General features: G+C 56.9%; 1 long non-coding RNA gene across 1 annotated transcript; it reads right to left on the reverse strand.

The window, feature by feature from the left end:
• Positions 1-1,330: 1,330 nt before the first annotated feature.
• Positions 1,331-4,199, reverse strand: LOC102436853. Its single transcript, XR_330800.3, has 3 exons — positions 3,471-4,199; positions 3,168-3,239; positions 1,331-1,563 (listed from the first exon to the last, which is right to left on the reverse strand). It is a non-coding gene; the product is annotated as an uncharacterized LOC102436853 (long non-coding RNA).
• Positions 4,200-4,461: the final 262 nt, after the last annotated feature.

Here is a 4,461-nt window from a genome sequence, read left to right on the forward strand (position 1 = left end):
GAATCATCTCTACCCCAAAGGAATAAAGAGTCTCCTGTTTTCCTCTTCCAAATTCTTTGACAGCTTTGATTTCTTTTTTTAATCCTCACTGGAGGATATTTTTTTCCGTTGATTTTAGAGAGAGTGGGAGGGAGAGAGGAGAGAGAGAAACATCGATGTGAGAGAGCCACATCAATTGGTTGCCTCCCGTACGTACCCCAACTGGGGTGGGGAACCTGCAACCCAGGTACGTGCCCTTGACCAGAATGAACCCTCCACCCTTCGGTTCGAGGGCCGGCGCTCTAACCACTGAGCACCGGCTATCAGCCAGGGCGATAGCTTTGTGTTTTGCTTTTTTTCACAGATGATATGTAAATCGGTAGCCAACCATCCCAACACGTTTCCTTGACTAGTGAACCCTTTGGCCACTGACTTGATCACTTGTGCCTTCTTCCAGCTGCACAGGCGTCTGTTTCTGTTTAGCCTTTTTTGTCGTTTCTTTACAAAGCCGGTGTGACTTTTCTCGCACTCGATCTAGTCCTGAGCCGACACCACTTCCTGCAGAACAAGCAGGGCTCGCAAACGACCAGCCTTTTTTGTCGTTTCTTTACAAAGCCGGCGTGGCTTTTCTCGCACTCTTCTTTTTTTTTCAACGTAGCCTATTAAAAATACATCCCGGTGGGCTTCTGAATGGACCACTCAAAACTCACTTGGAGGAAAACGGGCGTGTTCACTGCGCTGTGTCTTCCTCCCGGACAGCCTTTCTCTCCCGATCCTGTTTCTCCCTCCTCAGCCCGCCCAGGCGGAGCTGGGTGTTGTCTTTCACCAAGGCCTGGACCACAACGCCCTTGGACAAAAGCTCTTATTGCCCTACTTCCCCCAGAAGAAAGGGGGCTCGGAGACAGAGTGCCACGGGAGATGCTTTGAAAAGGAGCCCAAAGCTCTGTTTCAGGGAGACGGGCTCTTCAGGGCCGTGACCTTGGAAACGCAGCTGAGTTTGCCAAGACCGGCCCGGAGCCTCCTGGACTCCCCTTAATGTCTCTGAAAACTGGCAGCTTTGTAGCAACTAGAAAATTCCAGAAATGACAGGCTTTGGGAGCTGGGGGCTACAGATGAAGAGGGACTGAGACAAACCTCGATGGGTCTGATCTCCCCTTTCCCCAGAGTTGACCCTGACTTAGCAGGAGGATCTAGGGCCATCTGGGGAGGGGATGTGCTCCGACTCCATCTCAGCCCCAAACAGAACAGGAGCCAAGTCTCAGGGTTTCACTTTTCAGCTGGGCACCTCGGATTAGGCACGCTCTCCCCCCCCCCCCAATCCTTCCCCTTTAAGAAGAGACCAGTCCTGGGCTTATGCCATTCATAGGCTTTATTGTCACTTGCAGGAGTGGGGGACACACAGCCAAGCAGGGAAGGTGGCACTGGGCCACTCAGCACTATTTACACGTGTTTCCTGGAGGGGCAGGTCCTCATCTCAATCGCAGCAGCTGCACTTCTGAGCCTCAGCCCCCGGCCCCTCTCCGCCTTTGCACACACAATCCTTGGTGCATTTTTCGCACTCAGGCGGGCAGCAGGAGCAGCAGCCTGCGGGTAAAACAAGGGGAGGGGGTAGAAGGAGAGGTGCCAGGAGGCTGGTTGTTGTCACACCTGGTCTGACTCAGCGTCTATGGTGTGTCAGCTGCATGCTGGGCTGCCTGTGGGAGAGGGTGCCCAGCCCCCAGCCCCTCAGGTAAGTGCTGGTGAGGCAGGATAGCAGGAAGCTAGGAAAATTCCTTGGCAAGTGGAGCTGAGAACCTGAGACAAATAGCTGAACAGACTAGCCGAGCAATTTACGGCCACACACAGGTCACCAGGGCGGAAAGCCCTGGGTGCCCAGCAATGAGCAAAACTAATGCCAGGCCTCGCTGCCCGGGTCGCCTTCCCTCCCCCAGCCTCACGCTGATCCTGCGGTTTGGTCCCAGCCTGACCTTTCCTCCCCGGAGATAACATCTAGGCCTCGGCTATATTTCAGCTCCAGGCCCCGAAAAGCAGCAAAACCAGGTGGCAATGTCTAATGACTCCCCTGCCCTGGTGCTGACCAATCCGTGGACACCACCATCTAGAAAAGCTGAGGAATGGTCTATGGAGATCGTCACTCCCCCAAAATCCCCACCTCGGAGACCAGAGGAAACCCCTTTGAGACAAAGAAGCCAGCCTGCCCCTCCGTGGGCACATTCACTCGGACCTCCCTTTCGAGTGAATTTTCTTTCTCCTAAACTCTAAGGGTCCCCATGGGCCTGTGACCAGGGGAGCCATGGGCCGTGGCAGCTCCTCCCGGCTAACCCCCTGAACCCGTCCCCAAGGCCCTCTCCTCCCACTGTCCAGTGAGCTGACAGCGGCCGCCTGGGCTCACTTCTTCCCTGTAACGTTTCTAGGGAGCCAACGCAGCCCCCCAGGGCTCCCTCCTGTTGCTACTGCTCCCCTAGGCCCTTCCTGGTTCCACTGTCCCCAGCCTTAACACACGAAGTAAGAAACCCAGACGCTACCCACTGGCCTGAGGCCCAGTCTCCTTTCTGGTCACACAGGGGAGTCCGGGATGGCAGGGTCAGGCCCCGGCTGGGGGAGAGCTGGGCCTGACGGAAAAAGCATCACAGGGCACATGACCTTGAAAAGAAGCTTGGAGGACGGACTAGGAGGAGCACAGAGGGTACAGGTGTGGGGGGTCCAGGAGACCCATGGGGTCATCTAGTCTTACACCCCCTGGAAAAGAGAGGCCTCCTCCCACCTCCTACTCCCCATGCACATGACACTGCTGCGTCTGGGGAGAACTGGGGAGGTCACATTAAGGGGAATCCACAAAGGCCTGAGGGGGATGGGAAGTCCATCGCCAACCCCCAAACTCACTAATGGCTCCCTCAGGCACTGGAGGGTTTAAGGGGGGAGAGAAAGGGGGCGGGGTAGACCAGGATGACAGTCCTCAGTTCCAGCTTCCTATTGGAATCTTCTGGGAATTTCCAAAACGTCTTGCCCCAGGCCTGCTGGATGAATCACTGGGGGTGGGGCCAGGCCGATTGTATCTGCAGGCCTCCCCAGGACCTCTGTCCCGGAAAGTCAGAAGCAATGTAGTAGGGGCCCCCCGGGGTCTCTCCATGTTGCCCGGACAGGCGCGGGGAGCAGAGCAGGCAGGGGCAGAGGGGTCCCACACTCACTTTTCTTGCAGGAGGTGCATTTGCATCCCTCGCACTTGCAGGAGTCGGCGCCAGCGCAGGTGCAGGACCCTCCTAGACGGGGAGAAGGTTCAAGTGGGAAAACTCGGGCGGGGCCAGGCCTAAAGGAAGGAGGCGCGGTGCCGAACCTCAGTGCCCTTTGGGATATGCCCACCCTTCACGAGGTCCAAAATGGGAAATAAGGGTCCCTTCCCCCAAAAGTCCTTGTGGGAAGCCAGAGAACATGGGATTCTTTGGGAGTGCGGGGGCGCGCTGTGCCGCAGCATGGGGGGGGGGGGCGCTCACCAGTAGGACAGGGGCAGGTCTCAGGGTCCATGTCGAGCGGAGATGGCGCTGGAGAGGGTGAACTGGCTTCTCCCGACCACTGGAAGCTCAGTGGCCGCAGGTGATGAGGCTTTTATAGCCCCAGGCGGGGGCGCGCAAGCACAGCCCGCGGCGCGCGCGCTCGGCGCCCCCTCTCCATCTGGGCTCCCAGGAAAGCGCGCATTGCGGCAGCGGTCCCCCTCCCCCGCCGTGCTCCCCCACTCCCCACTTGGCGTGCAGCCACCTCACTCCCCACTGTGTGCACAGGGGAGGGCACTCCCCACCCGGGTGCACGCCTCGGTGTGCACGGCGGGGACGCGTCCTTGAGACTGAGGCTTCAGAGCCGGGAGAGCAATCTCCCCGCCCGCGCCCCACCGTGATGGGTAATTTACATGTCAACCCGCCTGGGCCCAGGGAGGCCCAGACAGCTGGGAAAACCTCACTTCAGAGTGTGTCTGTGAGGCTGTGTCCGGAAGGGATTAGCATTTGAATTGTTAGTCTGAGTGAAGCTTGCTCCCACCAGTGTGGGTGGGCAGCAGCCAGGCTGAGGGCCTGGATAGAGAAAGGCAGAAGGAGGGCGAATGGCCTCTGCCTGAGCCCAGACTTCCCTCTCCTGCCCAGAGACGTTGGCCGCTCCTGGTTCTCAGGTTTCTAACGGCCTGAATGCACCACCTGCTGTCCTGGTTCTCCGGCGTGCAGGTGGGAGACTGTGGGCCTCAGCCTCCACAGCATGTGAGCCAAATCCTATCATAAATGCATAACATATGCTAATGTATGTACGGGGCGGGGCAAAAGTAGCTTTACAGTTGTGACTATGCAAAAGTTTATTCTTGTATTATTATTTATTAATGATTGTATTGTTTTCCATATGAACAACTGTAAACCCACTTTTGCCCCATCATACACACACACACACACACACACACACACACACACACATATGTACATAGATATATATGTATATGGATATATA

The sequence above is a fragment of the Myotis lucifugus genome, unplaced genomic scaffold (assembly GCF_000147115.1).
Source record: "Myotis lucifugus unplaced genomic scaffold, Myoluc2.0 scaffold_895, whole genome shotgun sequence".
NCBI classification, from domain to species: Eukaryota; Metazoa; Chordata; class Mammalia; order Chiroptera; family Vespertilionidae; genus Myotis; species Myotis lucifugus.